This window comes from Rhinatrema bivittatum, chromosome 7 (genome assembly GCF_901001135.1).
Source record: "Rhinatrema bivittatum chromosome 7, aRhiBiv1.1, whole genome shotgun sequence".
Taxonomy (NCBI): domain Eukaryota; kingdom Metazoa; phylum Chordata; class Amphibia; order Gymnophiona; family Rhinatrematidae; genus Rhinatrema; species Rhinatrema bivittatum.
The window spans coordinates 202,529,839-202,555,863 of NC_042621.1; the positions used below are offsets into that span (position 1 = coordinate 202,529,839).

Sequence of the window (26,025 nt, forward strand, 5' to 3'; positions counted from 1 at the left end):
CCACACACTGAATCAAGGATTTCAACACAATGACACCTTAATCCTTTTCCCGCGTGGTGACTCCTATTATGTAACTACATGCGGGACCATATCAAAAACTTTGCTGAAATCCAAGTAAATCAAATCAAGCGCTCTTCCTTGATCAAATTCTCTACTCACCCAATCAATCATTTGTCTGATAGGACCTTCTCCTGGTGAATCCATGCTGCCTTGGGGCCAGCAACCCAGCAGATTATAGACAGTTCAGTATCCTTTCTTTCCACAGTGTCTCCATTCATTTTCCCACCCATGAGGTGAGGCTAATTGGCTTGCAGTTTCCAGCTTCCTCTCCGCTTGTGAAATGGGACCATAACCACTCTTCTCCAATCTTGCAGCTCCATGCCCATTTCCAGGGATCTATTGAACAGGTCTTCCTGTGGACCCGCTAGCACTTCTCTGAACTCCCTTAGTATTCTGCTTTATATCTCATCCGGCCCCACCAATCTTCACGGGTGCTTTCAGTTTTCCTAGCTCTTCCCATACATTCTCTTCTGTAAATAGAGTCATCTACCCCACCCCCATCTACAGTCTTTTTTGGTGAACACAGCACTGAAGTATTTGTTTAATATTTCTGCCATTTTTGTCTCTTTCTATACCCTGCTCCTTTTCATCTTTCAATTTCATATACCACTTTGGGCCTTCCTTCTGAAAAATGTTTTGACCTGTGTCTTTACTTCTTTGGCAATCCTTCCACTTCACTTTGTGCATTTCTGATTTCTTTCTTTGTATCCCTCAGTTTTATCAGATGTTTTTTCCCTGTGTTCCTCTTTGGGATCCTTTATACTTCTTGAATGCTGTTCTTTTTGCCTTTTTCAGCCACCTCCTTAGAGAACCAGATTGGTTTCTATTTCCTCTTACTTTCATTTACTTTCCTAACATATAGATTTGTTGCCTTTGGTATAGCTTCTTCTGTTTTGGCCCACTGTTGTTCCACCTCAACCGTTTCCTCCCAGTCTCCTAGTTCTTCCTCCAAGTATGTTTCGATTTTGACAAAGTCTGTATTTTTGAAATTCAAAACTCGGGTCTTCATATGACTTCTCTGTATCCTGTTTGCGATACCAAATCATCCCATATGAGCACTGGTGCTCAGGACATTAGAGACATTATCCCCATTAGTGATCACTAAATCGAGCATTATTTATTTATTTATTAGGTTTTATATACCGTCGTTTAGACTAGCCATCACAATGGTTTACAAACATTTCATACAAGACATCCAATAAAACTATAAATAGAAATAAGATGAACTATTAGTCATAAAACAAAGTTAATAAAAGACATAAAAGTTAAAAAAGAGGCTTCTTAATCATAAAATAAAGTTAATTACCAGCAAAAGGTAAAAATATGAACATATAAAATTAGGCTGTAAAACTGTTGTACTTAAAAAAAAACCTGAAAGATAAAAGACTATCCATTACCTGTCGTGTATGCCTGTTCAAACAGCCAGGTTTTAAGTGCCTTTTCAAACGCTTTGAAATCTGCTTATAATCTTAAATCTACTGGTAAAGCATTCCAAAATTTAGGCCATGCGAGTGAAATTGCTCTTTCTCTAATAAGGGTGAGTCGTGCAGAGGTAACTTATTTATAAATTTATTTATTTATTTATTTATTTATTTAGCATTTTTATATACCGAAATTCATGTAGCAGAGTTACAAATCAATTCGGTTTACATTTTAACATTAACATGCATGTAAGAATGCTATTACATAGAACAAGGAATGTATAACTTGGAATAAATAAACTGGGAGACTGTTATCACCATATAACATGAACAATAAATAAATAAATTTATGACATTTATATACCGTTTTGCCAATTACAAATTGATCAAAGCAGTTTACAATACTAAAAATAAAATTCAAATTAAATAGCATATATATAAAATAAAAATAAATAAAATAAAATAAAGTTAGAATAAAAGTACAATTATCATTTGATCAATAAAATTAAACTAATATAAAGTTTAACAGGCATTAACTATTATGTTAAAAACAAAAAGAAAGAAACAAGCATCTACACTATCAGAAAAGTTAAGAATTAAACTGCCTAATAATTAAGTGGAAATAGGGCAGTTTTAGTTTCTTTAAGGTTGGCTGCTGTTAAGAACCTCAAAATTCCCAAAAGCTTCCTTAAAAAGATATGTTTTTAGTGCTTTCTTGAACTCCTTTCTATTATAAATTTGTCTTAAGGAGTCCGGCAAAGCATTCCATAGAATCGGACTGGCTACTGAGAAGGCTCTTTGCCTAGTTACATTTAGAGCAGCCATTTTTACCGAGGGAACCTCTGAGGGAATCTTAAGCAAACCTTTATTCGCGGACCTTAAGTTTCGTTACACAGTGTGCAGCCGAATGACCGAGCTCATCCAGACCACTTACTCGCCATAAATTGACTTGTGAATAATACAAAGTACTTTATATTGAATCCTATATTCAATGGGTAACCAATGCAAAGCTTTCAGAATAGGGGTGATATGATCTTTTTTCCTACTACCCGTTAGCACCCTTGCTGCTGTGTTCTCAAAATCTGAAGAGGACGAATAGTGGACTGTAGTAGGCCAAAAAGTAATGAGTTACAATAATCTGAACCAGTAAATATCAGGGATTGCAATACTGTTCTAAAATTATTTGGGGTTAATAAAGGTTTTAGTTGCCTAAGCATCAAGAGTTTATACCCTCCCTTGTTTGTTCCATTCCATCTGTTTCAGCAGAGCCCCTTGAAGGGTATCCACTACTTATCTACTTCTTGTAGATTCTGCAGAAGGGAAACTCCAGCCCACATCTGGCAAATTAAAATCGCCAATGAGCATCATTTCTCCTTTCTTTTCTACCTTTTGGATGTCTTCAACCAGGTCCCTGTTCAGTTCTTCTGTTTGAGTTGGAGGCCTGTAGACCATGCCAGTAAAAATGGAAGCCCTATTTTCTTTTTTTAGGACACTACATAATGCCTCTTTTCTAACCCACATGCCTTGCAATTCAGTTGCTTGGATTTCGTATTTCACATACTGTAAGCAATGTGGATCCTTTCTGCTGTGGTGAGGTTGATGCAGCCCATGGGGCAAGCCCCATAGGCCCTCACCAACAGCTGGCGGAGGTTCTCTGCCAGGAGACTGGCCTAGAGCTATACCTTTACCAGTCCCTTTCATGCAGGTTGAGCCCTTGGGTTCTGAGGGCCGGCAGGACTTAAGTGAGGGTCTCTCAGAGAATGGGGTAGATGGTAGTCCAGGGCCAGACAAAGGGTCAGTGGCAGGCAGCAATCTAGACTAGTCAGTGTCCAGGCAAGGAATCAGTTACAGCAGTCAGTCCGAAGACGAGATGAGGATGAGGCAGGATGGCTTGACACAGGGGCGCAGGTAGGGCAGACCAGGCAGAGCTGGATATGACAAGGCAAGGCTGGAGAGACGACACAAGGCAGGGCAAATAGCAACATGCACTACACTAGGTAGGGGAACCTGTTGCTGAGGCAAGGTAGGGACATCTGCTGGGCCTGTTTATAGGGCTGAATATGATGTCATCCCTGGGTGTGCGGCATTTCAGGGATAACAAGATGGACAAGAGATATTAATTGAAGCATGAGGAATAAAACAAACATAACTAGTGAATGTAAGAATCGCAAAACAATGTATTGACATTAATGTGATGTTTGTTATATTATTTCCCTGTATTGCTTGCCTTATCTCTTAGATCTTTAGAAAGCGACTTAATATGTATTGGAACTTCATATATGTGTTAATTCTGTTTATGAATACTACCTGTGTACACCATCAAAATTTGATAACTAATAGTTATGAATGTTACTTCTGTAGATTGTGGTGATCTTTATTTGGAACAACGGTATATAAAATGTCTAAAATAAATAAATTTCACTGTCATGGGTCCTTTTAAATATTGAAGCTTTGGTTGCGCATGCATCTAGGCAGGGAACTGGAGGCAGTGGTTCTGGTGCCATCCTGCTGTGAAGGAGGGTGCTGGCAGCATCAGAGTGAGTAAGGTGGCTTGCAGGGACATCTTTGATATAGAGCCTTTTACTGTTCTGTACATGGCCCAGGCCCCCAATATATACAAAACCACCTTCCCTACACCAGGTTTTGAGCCATGCATTGAAATTTATATGGCTTAGCCTCTCCTTCCCCTTTCCATGAACAGGTAGAACTTCCAAAAAGGCAATAGTCTTCACTGTGTGCCCAATATGCTTTCCCCACTATTGACAATCTCTCTGTACCACTTGGATGCCTTTTCTAGCAAGGTCATTGATTCTCAGATGAATGATAATGTCAATTTCAGAGTCCTTACTTTCTTCTTTGATGACATGGACTATGTGATTTGCTTTTCTACCAGCTGAGAAATCTGGAAGGCACTTAACTATAGTGTTCCCCTCAAAGAATTCCCAAATTAGTACCTTGATGATCCAGCACAAGCTGCTTTTTGTTATGGATTTTGGTTGTATTATGGGATTTGTGTGCATTGGATTTCTTCTTTCCTTTCAAATATCACTTCAGTCTTCAATGATAGAGCATCTTCATGTTCCAATACAGAGCAGGCATTTTGTACTTTTGCAATTTGAGACAGTAGGGTCTCTGTGTCACAGGTCTTATCCTACTAGACCCCACTGGAATTCATATATTCCTGGGTTTCTGGATGCTCTTTGAAAGTGGGGGTGCACATCTGGGCTGCATAAATGGGAAACGTGGGTGTCTTTGGGTCACAGGTCTTATCCCACCTGAGCCCACTGTAAACCACTTGTTTCTGGGTTTCTGAATCTTCTGTGGTAGTGGGAGAAGGTTTAGCACAGTTACTTACCTGTAACAGGTATTGTCAGAGGACAGCAGGATGTTAGTCCTCAAAAATGGGTGACATCATCAAATGGAGCACCGATGTGGAAAACTTATGTCAAAGTTTCTAGAACTTTGACTAGGCACACAGAGCATGCTCAGCATGCCCTATACCATGTGTCCATGAGGGACCCTCTCCAGTCTTGTGTCATAGAATTATAATTAAAATATAAAATAGGAGAAACTCAACTCCAAGGGGTGGCGGCCGGGCTTCATGAGGACTAACATCCTGCTGCCCTTGGGGAATACCTGTTACAGGTAAGCAACTCTGCTTTCTCCAAGGGCAAGCAGTATGGTAGTCCTCACACATGGGAGAATCCCTAGCTTCTGGCTCCTCCCTAACACAAAAGGGGACACCTAACCAGGTGCTAACGGGCACAACAGCAATGGTGATCTTGGTAACTGAGGGGGGAGACAGCCTCAATCCAAACAACGGGCCCTAAGCAGGGAGAGTTGGGTTCTACACCTCAAATAGGTTCTGAAGGACAGGCTAGCCAAACCTACTGTTGCAATGGCTATCCCTATCCAGACAATGAGATGTGAATGTGTGGAGAGAACTCCACGTTGCTGTCTTGCAAATCTCCTCCATGGGAAATGCTCGCAAGTGGGCCACCGATGCTGCCCTAGCTCTGGCAGAATGAGCCTTGACATGACCCCTAAGATGCAGTCCCACCTGGGCAAAACAGAAGGAGATGCAATCTGTTAGCCAATTGGATAGTGTCAGTTTGGCAATGGCAACACCCAACCTATTCCTATCAAAAGAAATAAAAAGTTGGGTGGACTGTCTATGGCTTTCTATCCACTCCAGGTAGAAGGCTAAGGCTCGCTTGCAGTCCAAACTGTGCAATGCTTGTTTGCCTTGGTGCAAATGGGGCCTGGGAAAGAATGTTGGCAGGATGATGGACCAGTTAAAATGGAAGTCCATGGGAGTCACGTGATGTGGTGATCTGGGATAGACGTGTCTGCCCCAGCTCCAGGTGACCACCTCGAAATCTCTACTAAATCTCTGGCATCCGCAGCTTTTAAGACACATCAGGACATCTGTGAATTCTGCCTATGAGTATCGATCGATATATGAGCAAATCGCCGGTCACCATGCCTCCCAAATTGGTGAAAAGAGACAAAGAAAAAACTAAGCCCGGAGAGGACAAAATGGCCGCCGCAGGGGAAAGACCGTCCGCTGGCCTAGCAGATGAGGAGGCGATACTGGCTTTAACCAATGTGGTAACTGCGGCCCTGGCTCATAAATTGGACAAGATTTCTGAACAATTGACTACGCTGCAAACGGCGCTAGCTGAACTTCCCCCGCGAGTGGAAACTCTGGAACTACGCGTGGGAGTTGTCGAAGATGAGGCGCTAGTCACGGTGGGTAAGATTCACAAAATGGAGAAACAAATCCAGACACAAGAAGATCGCATCGAAGATATGGAGAACCGATCGAGGCGCAATAATTTGCGCTTCGTTGGGATACCAGAATCTGTTTCGGACCTGGATCTGGCAGATCAACTCACCCAGTGGCTTCCCTCGGCGCTTAATATTCCAGAGCAGCTGGCTTCTTTAAAAATAGAACGGGCCCACCGACTGGGAATAAAGGCTGGCCCGAATCAGCGTACACGTGTGGTGATAGCCCGCATTTTGGACTTCGCGGATAGGCAGAAGATCTGGCAAGCGTCCCGGAAGATCTCACCTCTCAAGTTTCAAAATGAACCAGTCCGCATATTTCAAGATTTTTCGGCGAAAGTCGCGGCGAAACGCAAGGAATTTGGCCCTGTGTGCTCACAGCTTGCAGCTAAACAAGTGCGGTTCGCGCTGCAGTTCCCCGCTAAATTACGCATTTGGCACGAGGGGCAGACACAGGCCTTTGACTCGGTTCCTGAAGCGAAAAAGTACCTTCAATCTGCTCACCTCATGACACGAGAGGACGCCGGGGCGACAGCTTCATCTTGAGCAGCAGCAGCTGCTGACTTCTCGGCGACACGTCCTGATGATTGCAGGTTCTTTTGCTGATGTGCGGGCCTGGCCCAGGCACGCTCAAGGTTGCTTACGGTTTTCAGTTTAACTTGGTTACCCTGGTGCGTTCCCGGGGACCTTATCCCGGTGATTTATAATGCAAACTCATAGCTGCAGTGGCGGCTTATTTTCTTGTTTTCTTTTCTTCTCAATAGACTTTGAGATACTGGCCCCGGGGCGCCTTTTTCTGCGTTGATATGCTACTTTTTCATTGGTTCCTTTGGGAATCGATACCAGTGAGGATACTTTCTTTTGATATTTTTGGATCGGATGCGGATCTTTGACTTTAATTTTTTATTTTCTTGATTAAGAGGTGGTCACCTGAACACATGGTTTGGCTCCTACTCTCATTACTGAGAGGCTTGAATGGTGTGGAGTGTATGTTGGGGGGGGAGGATGGGGCGGATACGGGGGGGGGCGGGAGGGGGGAATAGGCGCTCAGGGGAAATTTCAGTCCACATGGCAGCGGGTGCAGGGGTTAATGTTTTTGCTCTTCTTGGTTTCCTGCATTGTCCCTTTACTTTGTTTATCTGCTCGGGGGATGTGCTCAGCTGGGGAGCACTCCCTTTTCTGCATTGTTTGTGCCTATATGTATAAATTGATTTTCTGTGTTTTACTATGGCACCTAAGGTGAATTACTTGAGCTGGAATGTTGCAGGGCTGGGTACACCGGTCAAACGGGAGAAAGTGCTAGCCAGGTGTCACAGAGATGGGGGGGATATCATCTTTCTACAAGAAACGCATATGGTAGATAGTGAACATAATAAATTGAAGAATAAAAAGGGGTACTCTCAAGTTTTCTTTTCTTCCGGGTCCAGCAAACGAAATGGTGTTGCCATTTTGATCAAGGGCTCTGTTCCTTTTCAATTGGAAAAGCAATGGTCAGACACTGAGGGAAGGTACATAATACTTAAAGGTGTCTTGTATGGAGCCCCTATTTTACTAGCATCCATTTATGGTCCCAATAAATATGATCATGGGTTTTTTGCTCAGTTAGTGGCCCGGATCTCAGAGGCGGGTTCCGATTCTGTTATCCTAGCTGGTGATTTCAATTGTTTGGCGGACCATATATGGGATAAATGTTCATTAAGTCATACATCTCCTTTGGGTAAGGGGAAGGGTATTTCCTTCTTATGTCGTACATTGCAGCTTGTTGATGTGTGGCGGGCACTTCACCCTTCTGAAAGGGATTATACTCACTATGCTAGAGCCCATCCATCTAAGTCCAGAATCGATTATATATTAATCTCAGAGTCCCTGTTCTCTGCAGTTGAGACTGCGACGATCGGGACCTTGGCTATATCTGATCATTGCCCTGTACTCTGCTCTCTGGGTAATTCCGCCACTGCCCCCTCCTTGTTTCAATGGCGTATGCCGGAGTGGCTTGCCACGGATACAGCCTTCAAGGCATTTTTGCTTGAGAAGTGGGGACAATATGTTGAGTATAATGGGCAACACGTGGAGACTCCAGTTCTTTTCTGGGAAACGGCTAAGGCTGTTCTCCGAGGTGACATTCTTCAATATGCTATTAGGAAAAAGAAACAGCAGAACGCTCAAATTTTATCTTTGGAGCGGCAATTGAAATATTACAAAAATCAGTGGAATAAGGAGAACTCTGCTCTTTGGGAAGCTAGATTTCGACAAACTCAGGTAGTTTTAAATGATTTATTACACCAAAAGGCCACTGGAAACTTATTTTCCTTTAAACACAAATTATTTTTACATGGCAATAAGCCTGGTAGGCTCTTAGCCCGTCTGTCCAAAACAAAGACCCCTTCTAAATTTATTTCTCACATTAAGAAACCAAATGGCTCACATGCTGTCACCACGTCTGAAATTGGGTTGGTGTTCCAAAATTTTTATAAACAGCTGTATGCTGCGGAACCTCCAAACGATTTTAATCAGACGGCCTTTTTTCAGGATTTACAGTTGCCTGTACTTTCTGATGTACAACGAGCCTCTCTTAATAGACCCATTACGTCCTTGGAGGTAGCGAAAGTAATCTCTGATCTCCATTTATACAAATCCCCAGGGCCTGACGGATTGACCTCCTTGTTTTACAAATCCCTCAGTGACCAGGTTGTACCGCCTTTGACCACACTTTTTAACCACATGATCACTAATGGGATCTTACCTGATACAATGAAAGTGGCAGCTATCACGATATTGCCTAAACCTGGGAAGGATCTGGCGGAACCGGGGTCATATCGCCCCATCTCTTTACTTAATCAGGATATTAAAGTGTATTCCAAAATTTTAGCGAACAGATTAAAATTCGTTCTACCTGACCTTATTTCTCCTGAGCAGACAGGCTTTGTGTATGGTAGACGCCCAGTGGTGAACATTCGCCGCCTCCTGGTTGCTCTCGAGAGTTGTCATGCTTCGGATATGGTTGATCCTTTGTTGGTCAGCTTTGACGCTGAAAAAGCGTTTGACCGGGTGGCCTGGCCGTATCTTTTTGCAGCCCTGGAGAGGTTTGGCTTTTCGGGATCTTATTTGGCAGCGGTTCAACTATTGTACCGGGACCCCAAGGCTTTTATTTGCATGAATGGTTCCACGTCTCCCTTATTTACACTGGAACGGGGCACGAGACAGGGGTGTCCCCTATCCCCTCTTCTATATATTTTATCCCTGGAACCTTTAACCCAGAAAATACGCCAGTCTTCTGGTATCACAGGTATTAAAACAGGCCCTATAGAACAAAAGATGATGTTATTTGCGGATGACATGTTAATGTTACTTTCCAATGCCCGGATGACTTTGCCTCTCTTGCTTGAGACAATTCAGACCTTTGGCACATTCTCCGGCCTGAAGCTTAATCTCACTAAGTCTGAGGCTCTAGATCTCACAGGTTCGCTTCAGTCAACTTGGCCAGATTTCCCCCTCCTTTGGGCACAAGACACGATTAAATATTTGGGCATCAAAATACATAAAAACCCTATGTATTGGTATAGTTGTAATATTACACCCTTATGGCATGCCTTTCAGTTAAAACTCCAAAGTTGGAAACCGCTTCCCCTATCCCTCTCAGGTAGAATTGCCTTGGTGAATATGATTTTGCTCCCTAAGCTTCTCTATATCTTGTAGATGGTTCCATTTTATTTGAAATCCAAGGACATCCGTCTCTTATATAAGTTCTTGGGTGCGTTTTTCTGGAATTATAAAAAAGCCAGAACTGCTTTTACCACATTAATTGCCCCAAAATCTGAAGGGGGTTTAGGTGGGGCTAATATACGATATTACAATATTGCTTGTTTACTGCCTACTTTGCGGGAGTGGCTGGGTTATAGCGGATCATCGGACATCTTACGGTTGGAACAAGCAGCTTACCTTCCGAGAAATTTGGCTTATGTATTGCATTCTCCTGGGGAGAGCCTTCCTAGGAGTGTTTCCCAAGGCCTAGTTATAAGGGGATTGCGGAACTGTTGGAAATTTCTTAGACAGTTCTTACATCTTGACTGGAAGGTATCCTATTGCTTGCCGTTGATGCATAACCCAGACTTACCAGCGGGTATCCCTGTTAAAACTTTGTCTAAATTACATGCAAAAGGTATTGTGGATTTGCTTCCATTCATGGATTTGCAAACTAATCGCCTTCGTTCTTTTAGTTATTGCTGTGATAACTTTGGTTTTTGCTCCTCTGAATATCTTACTTATCTCCAAATTGGTAGTTATATCCGGCATATGCTACTCTCCTGTAAGAGGGCAATCACCAATGGACCTTTTCAGAGATTTATCCATCTTAGTGGTCTTAAAGTGGTAAAGCTGTCTATGTATTATCGTTACTTGCATGAGTCTTTTCGCTATACTATATATGACAGTAGTTCTGCGACCTGGTCCACGGAACTAGGATGTGAAATTACGCCCAAGGCCCTGTTACTCAGTACCCAGATTGTTCAAAAGGCGGTTTTCAGTGTCTACATGCGAGAATTACATTTTAGGATTGCTCTCCGGCTGCTTTTTTGGCCAAGGAGGGCTTTCCTTGCTGGGATTGTCCCATCCGGGGCGTGTCCCAAATGTTCGCAACCCCATGCCTCTTTCTTGCATTGTTTATGGGACTGTGTGGTTGTACGACAATTTTGGACTATGATCTCCCAGTTTCTTTCTGAACCTTTCACGGCGAGCTTTTGTCTGTTGGGAATTTGTCATGCGCAAGGAACCAGGAGACCACCGCGGACATTGTTACTTCATAAAGTTCGGCTGACGGCCCTAAAAATTATTTTACGTCATTGGATCTCCGCTACACCTCCATCACTACCTGAGTGGAAAGATGCCATATTGGACCTCTATCTATTAGAACGTAAATCATTTCCACAAGCTTCACCGACTCAGCGGACCAGGCTACACAATATTTGGTCTCCCGTTCTTAAGATGCTCCCTTTACCTGCTTCTGTTACCTCACTAATCTAATTGTTATTCTTAGTTTGTGGATTGTGGGACAGTGAACTGCTGCTCGTTTATGTTTATCTTTATGTTTATCTTTATATCTGCATATCTTTATACCTATATGTATCCTTAACCCTTGTAGTCTAATGAAGGTTGGGACTGATGAACACCTGAGCGCTATGGGAGGGGGGAGGGAGAGGGGTTGGGTGGGGACAGGAACGGGGGTGGTGTGGGTGGGTTGTTTTGTTGCTTGATATCTACGAGGGTACACAATTGTTGATGATTTCTTTTTTTTCTTGCTATTGTACGTTGTATGCCTCGTATCAAACTTTAATAAAAAATATTACAAACAAAAAAATGGAAGTCCATCATCACCTTAGGCAAGAACTTAGGGTGCATACATAAGACTTCCCTATCACGATAAAACTTAGTGCAAGAGGGATAAGTCACTAAGGCCTGGAACTCATTGACTCTGCTTGCTGACGTGACCACCACCAAAAATATGAGCTTCCAGGTCAGGTACTTCAGGTCACAGGTGCACAGTGGCTCAAAGGAGCTTTCATCAGCTGAGCTAACTCCAAGTTGAGGTCCCAAGACACAGCAGGAGGCCTTAGGGGAGGCTTCAATTGAAACCGATCTCGCATGAATCGTACAGCTATAGGCTGTACAGATATGGGCGTACCATCTACACCTTGGTGGTATATGTCAATTGCACTAAGATAAACTCTAACGGAGTTGGTCTTTAAGCCAGCTTCTGATTGGTATAGAAGGTAGTCAAGCAGTTTTTGTGTGGGACAGGAGAACGGATGTAGGGCCTTCTGCTCACATAACATGGAAAAGCTCCTCTACTTCAGTCCATAAGACTTTCTAGTGGAAGGCTTTCTAGAAGCTACCAGGACCTGAGACACATCCTCAGAAACATCAAGCAGCTACAGAATTAACCTTTCAACATCCAGGCTGTGAGTGACAGGGCCTGTCTGTTGGGATTTCGCAGCCTGCTTTGATCTTGTGTTATGAGATCTGGGGAAATCCCCAGACTGATCAGTCACTGATGGACAGCTCCTGTAGGAGTGGAAACCAGACCTATGTCAGCCAATGAGGGGCTATGAGGATCATAGTCCCCCTGTCCTAACGAAGCTTCAAGAGAGTCTTCGCCACTAAGGGAATTGCAGGATACACGTACAGAAGACCCTTGCCCCAATGACGGGCAAAGGCATTCGATGTTGGTTTTTTGTCTGACCTGTACAAGGAGCAGAACAAAGGCACCATTCTGTTTCAAGGGGACACTAACAGATCTATTGTTACGCTTGGGCTCCGGTCAGGAGTCGTGAACACCACCCAGCAGGGTGGCTCCAGGTGGAGAGAGACAGGAATGGCTAGAAACAGTGTCTGGTTCTAGGCTGGGTCAGGGCAGGCAGCAAGTAGCAGTGTCTCGGTTCAGGCTGGGTCAGGGCAGGCGGCAAGTAGCAGTGTCTGGGTCTAGGCTGGGTCAGGGCAGGCGGCAAGTAGCAGTGTCTGGGTTCAGGCTGGGTCAGGGCAAGGCAGGTCAGAAGGCCCGTAGGCCACACACACACAGAAGGCCCGTAGGCCACACACAGTAAGCAAGGCAAGGCAGAGAAGGCCCGTAGGCCACACACACACAGAAGACCCGTAGGCCACACACCGTAAGCAGGGCAAGGCAGGTCAGAAGGCCCGTAGGCCACACACACACACACAGAAGGCCCGTAGGCCACACACCGAAAGCAGAGCAGACAGGTCAGAAGGCCCGTAGGCCACACATACACAGAAGGCCCGTAGGCCACACACCGTAAGCAGAGCAGGCAGGTCAGAAGGCCCGTAGGCCACACATACACACGGAAGGCCCATAGGCCACACACCGTAGTCAGGGCAAGGCAGGTCAGAAGGCCCGTAGGCCACACACACACACACAGAGGGCCTGTAGGCCACACACCGTAAGCAGAGCAGGCAGGTCAGAAGGCCCGTAGGCCACACATACACAGAAGGCCCGTAGGCCACACACCGTAAGCAGAGCAGGCAGGTCAGAAGGCCCGTAGGCCAGGTAAGAAAAGTGAGGAAGAAGGCCCGAAGGCCGCGCAAGGCAAGGAAAGGCCCGAAAGCCGCGCAGGGCAAGGAAAGGCCCGAAGGCCGCGCAGGGCAAGGCAAGGAAAGGCCCGAAGGCCGTGCAGGGCAAGGCAAGGAAAGGCCCGAAGGCCGCGCAAGGCTAGAGCAGGGAGCCCAGGTGAGCTCGATGCCGAAGCACCGAGGGAACTGTCAGGCAGGGTTATAAGGGCCAACCCAGAACATAGAGTGGACAGGGGAGATGGCCTGGGCCTGTCAGGAGAGCCAGCACTAGAGGGACCCCTGGTGGTGAGGCGGTTGCACTGCAGCCAAAACTGTAACATCTATGACCGGGTTCCCCCAGACGCAGAATATCACATTTGCTACCCCTGGGTCCAAGGACCACTTGTGGAGTCTGAATGCTCGAATCAGCCTGTCCACTACCATGTCCTTCATCCTGGCCAGGTACATGGCCCTTAGCACCATCCTGTGGGACAGCGCCCACGATCAGATCTGGACCGCTTTCTGACACAGGAGGTATGATCCCGAGCCTCCCTGCTTTTTGACATACCACATGGCTACCTGGTTGTCGGTCTGGATCTGGACAACCTTTTTGGATAGCTGATCTCTGAAAGCCCAAAGTGCATACCTGCAGTTACAGGAAGTTGATTTGACAAGAGCATTCCTGAGCAGACCAGAGACCCTGGGTGCTCAGCCCATTTACATGAGCTCCTCACTCCAGAGTAGATGCATCCCTGATTAGGACGATTTAGGTAGGGAGACCTTGAAACAAGATCCCCTGATTCAGATTCAAAAGTACCCGCCACTAGGACAGTGAGTCCTGGAGAGATGGAGTGATTCGGATGCAATCCTGAAGGCTCTGAGTGGCCTGGCATCACTGCAACCTCAGGGACCATTGGGCTCTGTGTATGTGTAAATGTGCCAAGGGAGTAACATGGACTGTTGCAGCCATATGGCCCAACAGCCTCAGCATATGCCAAGCTGACACCTGCTGGCTCTGTTGAATCTCTGCCATGATGGTCGTCAAGGTGATGGGACTCTGGCGAGACAGGAAGGCCTTGGCCTGATTCATGTCTAGCAGGGCTCCTATGAAGTCCAAATTGAAGTGATGGGTTGAGATGGTACTTTGGGTAGTCAAGAATGAACCCTAGTGACTCCAACACTTGGATGGTCTAGCCCATGGACTGGATAGCCCCTGACTGAGATGTGCTCTTGACCAGCCATCGTCCAGATAAAGGAAAAACATGTACTCCCAACCTGGGCATTTTGTGAAAACTTGTGGGGCTGATGCTAGCCAAATGGCAACACCCAGTACTGGAAGTACTGTTTTCCCACCACAAATCGGAGGTACTTCCTGTGTCTGGGGAAGATCTTGATGTGAGTGTATGCATTCTTTAGATTGCGGGAGCATAGCCAGTCCCCTTTTTGTAAAAGAGGGATCAAGGTGCCCGGGGAAACCATCCTGAACTTTTCTTTTTTTAGAAGTTTTTGAAGGCCCTCAGGTTGAGGATGGGACAGAGTCCTCCTGTTCTCTTTGGAATCAGAAAGTACCGGGAGTAGAATCCTCACCCTCTTTGCCCTGGTGGTACGGGCTCGACTATCCTGGCCATTAAGAGGGAGGAGAGCTCTGCAAGTAGTACCTCCTGATATGCTACTGGCCCCCAGGCATGGAGGGTAATTTGGTGGGACACCCAATAGATTCAATTGGTACCCTTGATGGATGATGGAAAAAACCCACTGGTCCAAGTTTATATTAGTCCACTAAGTTGCAAAGAACCACAGCATACCCCCGATTCTAGGATCCAACTTCTAGGGTATGGGCAACTGGCCTACGCTCCCTATGACCCAGTCAAAACCCTGTTCCTAGAGTTGACTGAGGAGCCAGCTGGGGCTTGGGAGCCCTGATGGTGTGGATGGGAGTGAGGGGCCAGAGGTTGGTGAAAGAAAGACTTCCTTGGCCCCTGTCTCGCCGGCCTCCTAGCAGAGGAGGATGGGTCTAGAGTGCTGGAGGAAAGCTATTGGAGGGTTTCATGGTGGTCCCGAAGTTGTAACAAAGTGTCCTTCACCCTATCTCCAAAGTGATTCTCCCCAGTACATGGCATGTCAGCGAGTGATTCCTGTACCTCTAGTCGGAGATCCAAGGCTCGCAGCCATGCCATTCTGCGGTCGCCAATTCCCGCTGCAGAGACTCTCGATGCCATCTCGAAAACATAGTAGGTCACTCGGATCTCATGTTTTCCACACTCCAGGCCCTTATGCACCAGCTACATAAGGGTGTCCTACTGCTGTTGAGGCAGCTGCTTGGCCACCTCCTGCATCTGCTTCCAGATGTCCCGTGAGTACTAGCTCATGTAGAGCTAGTAGGCAGCAATACAGAAAAAGAACATGGCACCTTGAAATACCTTCCTCCCAAAGCATCCATTGCTCTATGATCCTTCCCCAGGGGCGCCGAGGAATGAGTCTGAAAGCGCTTGGCCCTCGAGGGAAGATTTGACTACTATCGACTGGTGGGGAATTTGATGCTTATCAAATCCGGCAGCCTTCTGGACGAGGTAGACCCCATCCGCCTTCTTATTAACAGGAGGCACTGTGTGAGAGGGTGTTCCTATGTCCTCAGCACAGGCTCCTTAAGGATCGCATGCACTGGGACCACCATGATCTCCTTAGGCAGCTCCTCAAAATGGAGGATCTCAAGCATTTTGTGTACGATATCCTCCTCCATTAATAAATGAAATAAGATGGCTTCCGCCATCCCCTTATAAATCTTGCTGTTATGTTTGAACTTGGTTTGTGGGCCCTTGGGTCATGGAGAGAGCTGACTCCACCCACAGGGAGGAGCCCTGTGGGGACTCTCCATGACAGGTGGGGTCTCAGCAGTGATGGACACAGGAGTCAGAGAATATTTATTATACAGCAAAGAGAAACCCGAGGAGCGGGTTTGTTAACTCAGTCCTGGAATAGGAAGACCTGGGATAGATTCTCTGGTAGTGGTCCGCAGAGCGGGGTAACCCAGGGAATACTTGCTTCTGGCAGGCCTTGTGTGAGGTAGCTCTGGAAGTGGTCCACAGTGTGGGGTAGGCCGGAGATAGATGCAAGATAGTTGCAAGCTTCCAAGTTCTCTCCCCTTGTTGATTGTAATTTTTGACTTATTCCTACTTATTGTTATCTTTCGTTTACGTGGATTTGTTACTCTTGTTGTTTTTCCCTTTTGTTAATCTGTAAACCGATCCGATATGGTAATTTACTATGAAGGTCGGTATAAAAAACTGTTAAATAAATAAATAAATAAATGTTGGCAACTGGTACAAGACAGCGTGGATCTGGTAGTGGTCCGCAGAGCGGGGTAACCCGAGGATCCACACAGCAAGATGGAAGCAGTAGTGTAGAGCAGGTCTTGTACTCACTCCGTGATGTTGCAGTAGAGAATATTTAGTAGCAGCAGCGGAGACCCGAAGCAGGAACAGTGCAGGGTCATCCAAGGAAGCATCGAGAGGAACTCACTTAGCTGGAGAAGGTGAGACAGGCAGATAAGGCTCTCCGAGGAGCGGATAGCCCTGAGTGCAGCAAGGCCCTGGAATGCAGGAACAGCAAGGCGAAGCATCTCAGAGGAAGGAATTGAGCAAGATGGAATCCTTGCTAACTCGTAGGTAGGAAAGTCCAGTAGGCATAAATACACGTAGGCAGTGACATCATGCGGAGGGGACGTCCCCGAGGTTTCCACCATGACGTGCATAAGAAGGAGACAGGCGCGCCCGCACGTGTGCCCTAGGTCATACCAGATTCAAGATGGTGACCAGGATCGCCCATGCTGTCCTGGGAACGCCAGGGAGGTCGGAGTGCAGAGGCGGCCATCTTAGCCAGAATTGGAGCCACTGGGCAAATTGAGGTGATCAGCAAAGGTCGCAGCGGTCTGCTATCGACGGGCATAACACTTGCAAAGGTCAAGTTCTCAGGCAGAGTCTTCCTTCACTCCTCTGGAGGAGAAAGGTCTGATGGGAGACTCTTGGAGCCCTTGGAGGACTCCAAAGCATCAGCCCTCCAAGGGGTCATAGAGTTCTTCATCCTTACTGTAAGCAACAGGGAATGGGTCCCTAGGTGCTTGGCCTTTATCCAGAGGTTCTGGCACTGGTAAAACTGGATGGGGGTGGCAAGCCTCAGCACCATTGCTGTCCCGGGAACCAATGCCAGCTGGGTCGGTAATGCACCAATGAGCACATTGAGCTTCTCCAGAAGTGGTACGAGAATGGACAGCACTGGTTCCGGTGCCATCAGTGCCACAGGACCGAAGCTGTGCAGTGCCTGGTCCACCATTTGCAGGACTTCGTGCTCTAGCTCCTCCTCAAATGTTGCAGATGCCAACACCGACTGGGAGGAAGGAGGAGTGGCCAGATCCTCTTCGGACCCTCTAGGTGGATCAGTGACTGGCATCAGGACCAGTGGAGACCGCTGGTTGCTTCAGGGGCCGCTGGAGAATTAAGATGCGATAAAAGATGCCAAGAAGAGACAAGAAGAAAAAGACTGAGGGGAGAGGGAGATCAACCAAGATTGGAGCAGATGAGTAGTGATTGTTCCTCTCGTATCTTTTAACTTTGGTGTTATGAAAGCGATGATTGAACGTGGTTAAAGTGATCACTGAACATTTTGACTGACATGGGGAAGTTTTAATATAAAAAGCTAAATTCTAAAAAAATGATGTTATAATTAAAGTAAGGTGGCCTCGTACCAATTTAGGAGTCTGTGAGATTTGACAGACCCTTAGAGTGAGGGGCCTACATATACTTGGCAAAAACCTATTCATATGAATTATTGACCAGTGATACGATTGGTTTGATTTTGTGGGTATCCTAAAATCCAGACATGGTTATATATTCCAGAACTGATGTTGTCTACTCCTGTTCTAACTCTTGCCTTCTAGGCCCTCTCAGGAAATGTTCCCTTCTACCTCATTTGTCACCTCAACCCATATATAACTCCCTGCACTCTGCACGTAATGACACAAGCATGACCATCTGTTTGAACCCCCAAGGAAATACACCTTGTAAGCACCAGAAAGAGGACCTTCCAAGGAGTAGTCCCAATCCTATGGAATGCCTTACCATCAATTATCAGACAAGCTCCAGATCTACTAGCTTTCAGAAAGCTATCAAAAACGTGGCTCTTCCAAAAGGCATTTGGCCCATAACTGAAAACCTGAACTGAAATCTAACTCCTTGCAGCAATCACTACCCTGATCCTATTTGAACCATTGGTCCTACTTAAACCATATTATCCTATGAACTTTGTATGGATCCTCTCCTAACTAAACCATAAAGTCTACTACCATTATTTGTTATTTAAACTACTATATTTATAATACATATTGATGCTTTCTTTGATTCTTTACACAAGTACTTTATATTTGCAGTATGCTACTTATTTTGTGAATCTATACCACAAATCTACCAATGTAATCATTTAGCTGCCATCCAGCTGCAGTATCCCTCAGCACTGCAGGTTGTCAGTTTTACACTGTGGCTGTACAATTTAGTCTGCTGTAATATGCTTTGAACTCTTTAGGTGGAAAAGCATGAAATAAAGGAAAGATGGTGATGATGATCCTTACAGTCTTTTAAAAACTAGTTTTTTTCATGTTTTAGAAATAATTGTGTGTAATATATATATTACTTGACTAATAGCAGTTTATGGACTTCTCCTCTGGATAAATTCCTAGAAGAGAAGTCCATAAACTGCTGTTAGTAAAGCTGACTTAGGGAATAGCCACTGCTTATTACCGGCATTAGTAGCATGGGATTTATTTACTGCTTGGGTACTTGCCAGGTACTTCTATCCTGGATTGGCCATTGTTGGAAATAAGATTCTGGACTTGATGGACCCTCGGTCTGACCCAGTATGGCAACTTCTCCTGAAGTCTAACTTTACTCTGTATTTAGACTTTGGCTTTGTCAGATTGGCGCCATCATACAAACAGACTACTGATTATAAAAAAAAAAAAAAAAAAATGTGCAGAAGAGAAATTTAATTCATAGAGTAGATCCATTAGGTTAGAGTGGCGCATGATTTTATTAGATTTTGAAGTCTTCATTTACTTATCAACATCAATTTAAATTGATCAGTAAGGCACACAAATAAATGAAATAAAGGTTGGATTTAATTTTAGGAAATTTGACTCTACAATATACAGAGAGAGATTGACTAGTTAAATACATTTTTATTTTACCCTAATTTATTTTTCAGTGTTGGTTTCATGAACAGAAATGGTTATTGTATTACTTCTTGGAAATAATAATGCTGGGTACCTGGTAAACCTGTAGTATGGATACCAGAATATTACTTTTAATTAGCATAAGATTAAATTTCCTGGAACAACAGAACACTGTGTAGAAAATACAAACATTTTCTGCTAGTGCTGGACTTCAAAGTAATCGTAATCTAATCAATACAAGCTGAAAGCTATTAAATTACATGCTACTGTTGCCTGGTTGCAGTCTTGTCCTATTGAATGTGATTATATTTATGTTGAACTTCTTACTGTACTATAAGATATTGTACATACTAAGAAGAAATCTCAGTGGCCTTCTTGCATACCATGTTCTAATCACAGTATAATTTATCAGGTATTCTAACTGTACTCAGATCACACAAAAGCAGTGATTCCCAAACTTTTTCATGCCCCTGCATGCCTGGCAATAGGTTTATTTCATCAGGGGCACAACAAAGTTACTACATTTTAATAACTTTAAAAAATGAATTAAAAATAATAGCAACAACTAGAATAAATCACACAATATATTTATAAGTTAGATTTAAAATGATTTTCAACAAACCATAAAAATGTTGGGTTTATGCAAAAAATAGTAAGAATAAATCATTTGTATTTGTCAGTAGGAGATCTGTTACGAGCACGTCCTCCTGCGGCTGTTACGAACTGAGGGCTTGGAGGCCTTCGGATTCTGTTACGAGCGCGGAGGCGCGGTTGTTTCTATAGCGGGTGTTGTGAGTCGTTGGGCTACGGCATGAGTCAGGGAGGAGCCCCAAGACACACCATGGGAGGTGAGCTGGTGCGAGCACGGGTAACGAGGAACTGGACAAGGCTGAAGCAAGGATAAGGAGACAAGGTCTGATCCTCAACCGGACCTGCACGCCCCAGCATACCCAACAACACAATGTTGATCGATGAACAGTCCTCCGACTGTTCCAAGCCCTTTCGGACCTGCCGCTGGGTACGGCAAGAGGCGGCAGGCCGGACAGAGGATGAGGGCAGAGGGAGTCCTTAGAACACAGAAGGCTTTGGACAAAGACTGAAGCGAGGACACTGTAGACGAGAATTGAAGCGAGGATCAAGAGCTGGGTCGAGACTGCAAATCAGCACGCCCTACACAGTCCACCCGCGGGACTGGTCGTGGACCACGCTGGGCTCGAAGCAGACTCCAGGAGGGATAGTGGAAGCTGATACTGGAACATGACAAAGGAACTGAAGAAGCCTGCACCGGGGTGCGCCCTACACAGCCCCCTGCGGGGCTGGTCGCGGACCATGTCGTACTCAGAGCAGGATTGAACAGAAACTTGACGTGGATGGACGCAGGTTGCAATAGGCTCTGAAGACCGGGCAAGACTGAAGCAGGATTTGATTCTAAGGATTAAAAACAACAGACTGAAGCAGGAAGTCTTCCAGAGGGTTGTGCTGCGGAGATGAGGATGGCCTTGTACCGTGAGGCGCCCTACACAGCCCACCCGTGGGACTGGTCACGGACCATGACAGCGTTACGCCAGGAGGGTGGACATCTGGGAACCAAGGCCTGGAGGCAGAGATGAAGGCAAGGACATCAGGAACATCGAGACAACAGGAGACCAGAACATCAGGCTCCAGGAACACGAAGACATCTGACGACAGGGACAGAAGACATCAGGAACCTGAAGACAACTGAAGACCTGGACGAAGGACATCTGGAACATAGAGACGACTGAAGACCTGGACAAAGGACATCTGAAACATGGAGACAAAGCCGTCAAAGCAGAAGAAGACCATGGAGGATCTGGACCGGTCAGAAGACACAGACGACTGTGGAACCTGATCCGAAAGCAACGAGAGACTGAAGAGGAATCCCTTTTATAGGGCTGAAGCAGGAAGTTGTCAGGTGGAGCCAGCAACACTTCCTGTCGCTGACCCTTTAAATGCTGTGAAGAGGCACCAGCACCTAAGGGAAGGCCCTGAAGAGCTGCAGTACCATGGACAGCGGCACCCGGCCACGCAGGAGCAAGGAGGAGCAGGCAGGCCACAGGACGGCCTCCTGCCGTCTGATGAGGGCCCTGAGGATGACGTCACGGCTCCCAGCCGCGGAGGTAAGCCAGCGGTGTTAGCCCTGCCCACAGGGCCGAAGATGTTCGCGGCCTCCGGGCCGGAGAGGACGGGGTTGGTGGCGTCGGCAGAAGTGGCTGCTCGGCGGGTCCGGCCCTGCCGAGCAGGGCAGGAGCTGCTGCGGCCTCTGGGCCGCAGGGGATGGTGGCAGCAGTGGCCTGCCACGAAACTGAACCGGTAAGTGGGAGTCTGCCCGCGGCATGCAGGCAGATTCACAACAGTACCCCCCCTTAAAGGCCCCCTTCCCAAGCCTCCTATCAACAGCTTGGAAGGGTGGAGAAGCACTCCATATCGTCAGAGGACGATCAAGGGTCCAAGGATAGACGTTGGAAGATCTTGACGAGGAACTGTAGCGATGGTAGTACCGTAGCTGAAGACATGAAGAATATTGAAGATCCAGACAAGGCGGAAACAAGACACTGAAGACACAAAACAGGCAGGATAATGGATTGCAGGACATCAGACCTACATCTCAGGTTCTGTAGAACAAGGTGGCAGAGTTCAAGGGTAAGACGTCTAAGATGAACAAAAGGCATAGCCGAGCAATAACTTGAAATGAAGACTGTGTCTTGGTTCAGAGTAGTTGTATGGAAAGACAAAGCAAAATTCAAGCAGGATTCTCTAGGTGTAACGATGGAACTCGGGCGAGTAAGTGGATACTTAGTAGCAGACCTTTGGATAGCCATGGTGTCAAGAGGACACGAATGGAGTTCTGATGCTAGACAGATAATTCTAGAGGCACTTGTATAAAGAAGATGGTAAATACAATACTGAGGGAAGACTCTCAGCGAAAGTCTGGACCGGAATACTCACAAGATCTTCACCATTGGAAGCTCGAGATCCCCCCGAGAGGAGCCCTTGAGAAACCGAGCCGCTTGGACTTAGGTGAATTCTGTGGAAGGCGGAAGTCCGAGGCTAAGCAGGTAGCGGAGACTAAGAAGCTCAGGATTGTTGCTTCCTGACTGGCATGGCTAAAAGAGAAAATTCTTTACAGATTGAAACAGGAATGTTGCATATTGGGAAATCCATAAATACTTCAAGCACTCACAACATAGTGAAGTCAGTCTCAGAGTTGATGGTCAGTATGTGTCACTATAGTAATATGCAAGGGACTGTTTGCTGATGAAAATTGCTCCGATGACTGTGAAGATGTAGTCCCCTTAAGCTTGGAACAAGTAACATAATAGACTATAGGTGTCGCTGTGGCACTATACAAGGAGCTGTTAGTCAAAGGAAAAATACTCCCTTAGGATGGAGTCAAGAAGCCACTTTGAGATGGACGGAGCTTCATAAGACTAGAGTCGAAGATGGCAATGGATTCCAATGGGTACGAGGAACCCCCACAGATAGATGGTCAAATGTAGGCACCGGTGAGCATATTTGCAGAAGTGAGTCACTGGTGGCAAGCATCGGAGTTGAAGAATAGTCAGTGACTTCATTGAGCTGAACGATGGTGCAAGAATACAGCATAAAGGATGCTAGAGGGTCCATGATAACAAGCTCAGGGTGCAGAATTGCTCGTGAAGTTGATCCTAGGTAGGATCCAATTGCATAGAACAAATGCTGGACTGAACTGTGGATTCAAGGTAATTCGCTGGAGGTGACATCTGCGAAGAACCAACAAGTAGTCCGTAGCTGGCGTCTCACTTGCAGATAGGAAGAGAGACTTCTAGTTGAAGATGGCTCCTAAGGCAAGCACTAAGACAATGCAAGCAGGAGCGGAGTCAGGAGCAAAGAGACGAAGATGCGTCTAGGGTGCAGGCGCCTCCTGCTGGTCGTAAAAACCCTAGGCATGGACTGTAGAGAGAAGCATCAGGCTGAGAAGACACCAGAGCCAGCACTAGGCCAGTGCAGGCAAGGGCTGAATAGACTGAGAAAATTTGGAGACAGGTCATGGGTGCAGGCGCCTCCTGCTGGTCGGGAAAAGCCAAGACCTGGGGTGGTGTAGAGTACACTTCGAAGAGACATACTCCCTGAAGCTTGAAGATTCTCGTTGATGAAAATGCTGGTTGTTGGATGTGGAACCTGGGTGCAGGCGCCTCCTGCAGGTCGTTAGAAACCCAGGGAGCTGTACCACATCGGAGTGGGAAGAATGGAGATGAACACTGGAACCATGGCAGGCATCTCCTGCCAGTCGAAGGAGTTCCAGGATGAGAGAATGCAGAGATGATCTGGATGCAGGCGCCTCCTGCAGGTCGTGGGAACCAGACAGCTGTAGCGGGGATATAACAACACAAAAAAAATTATTGACTAAAGCAAGCATTAAATGTCCAAGAAGCTAGGAGCAAAAATTCTCTGGGCAGAAGCAAGTTGAAGAAGATCCAAAAGCTGAAGAAAAAATTTCCAGGCAAAAAACAAGGCAAAACATCCAAAGAAAACTGGAGCCCGTCGGGCACAGCTCACCGAGCTCATGGCCTTCGGATTCTGTTACGAGCACGTCCTCCAGCGGCTGTTATGAACCGAGGGCTTGGAGGTCTTCGGGTTCTGTTACAAACGCGGAGGCACGGTCGTTTCTATAGCGGGTGTTGTGAGCCCTTGGGCCACAGCACAGGAGGAGCCCCAAGACACACCGCGGGAGGTGAGCTGGTGCAAGCATGGGTAATGAGGAACTGGACAAGGCTGAAGCGAGGATAAGGAGACAAGGTCTGACCCTCAACCGGACCTGCACGCCCCAGGATGACCAACAATGCAATGTTGATCGATGAACAGTCCTCCGACCGTTCCAAGCCCTTTTGGACCTGCCGCTGGGTACGGCAAGAGGCGGCAGGCCGGACAGAGGACAAGGGCAGACGGAGTCCTTAGAACACAGAAGACTTTGGACGAAGACTGAAGCGAGGACACTGTAGACGAGGACTGAAGCGAGGACATTGTAGACGAGAACTGAACCGAGGATCAAGAGCTGGGTCGAGACTGCTACGCAGCGCGCCCTACACAGTCCTCCCGTGAGGTTCGTCGCGGACCACGCTGGGCTCGAAGCAGACTCCAGGAGGGATAGTGGAAGCTGATACTGGAACATGACGAAGGAACTGAAGAGGCCTGCCCTGGGGCTCGCCCTACACAGCCCCCCACGGGACTGGTCGCGGACTATGCTATACTCAGAGCAGGATCGAACAGAAACTTGACATGGACGGACGCAGGTTGCAATAGGCTCTGAAGACCAGGACAAGACTGAAACAGGATTCGATTCTCAAGGATTAAAAACAATGGACTGAAGCAGGAAGTCTTCCAGAAGGTTGCACTGCGGATATGAGGATGGCCTTGTACCGTGAGGCGCACTACACAGCCCACCCTTGGGACTGGTCACGGACCACGACAGCGGTATGCCAGGAAGGTGGACGTCTGGGAACCAAGGCATGGAGGCAGAGACGAAGGCAAGGACATCAGGAACATCAAGACAACAGGAGACCAGAACATCAGGCACCAGGAACACGAAGACATCTGACGAAAGGGACAGAGGACATCAGGAACCTGAAGACATCTGAAGACCTGGACGAAGGACATCTGGAACATGGAGACGACTGAAGACCTGGACGAAGGACATTTGGAATATAGAGACGACTGAAGACCCGGACGAAGGACATCTGGAACATGGAGACAAAGCCGTCAAAGCAGAAGAAGACCACGGAGGACCTGGACCGGTCAGAAGACACAGACGACTGTGGAACCCGATACGAAGGCAACGAGAGACTGAAGAGGAATCCCTTTTATAGGGCTGAAGCAGGAAGTTGTCATTAGGTGGAGCCAGCAACACTTCCTGTCGCTGGCCCTTTAAATTCTGTGAAGAGGCGCGAGCCGGCGCCTAAGGAAAGGCCCTGAAGAGCTGCAGCACCGCAGACAGCCCAGCCGCGCAGGAACAAGGTGGAGCAGGCAGGCCACAGGATGGCCTCCTGCCGTCTGACGAGGGCCCCGAGGATGACGTCGCTGCTCCCTGCCGCGGAGGTAGGCCAGCAGCATCAGCCCTGCATGCAGGGCCGAAGATGTTCACGGCCTCCGGGCTGGAGAGGACGGGGTCGGTGGCGTTGGCAGAGGCAGCTACTCAGCAGGGCCGGTCCTGCTGAGCAGGGCAGGAGCTACTGCGGCCTCTGGGCCGCAGAGGATGGCGGCAGCAACGGCCTGCCTCGAAAGTGAGCAGGTAAGTGGGGAGTCTGCCCACGGCATGCAGGCAGATTCACAACAAGATCCATGCCTAATGCGCCCCATACAGGTTTTAAGTCTGACTTCCAATGGTTGATATGCAGATAGGTAGTCCACTTTTAACTTCAATTAGTTCAACCTACTCTTTGATTGCATTGCTCCTCTCCTTCTGTTCCCCCACCAGAAAACTGC

General features: G+C 46.8%; 1 protein-coding gene across 5 annotated transcripts in view; it reads left to right on the forward strand.

Moving 5' to 3' along the window:
• FAM13C (family with sequence similarity 13 member C) overlaps positions 1-26,025 on the forward strand; it is a 389,871-nt gene that overhangs the window by 134,067 nt on the left and 229,779 nt on the right. The window lies entirely within an intron of this gene.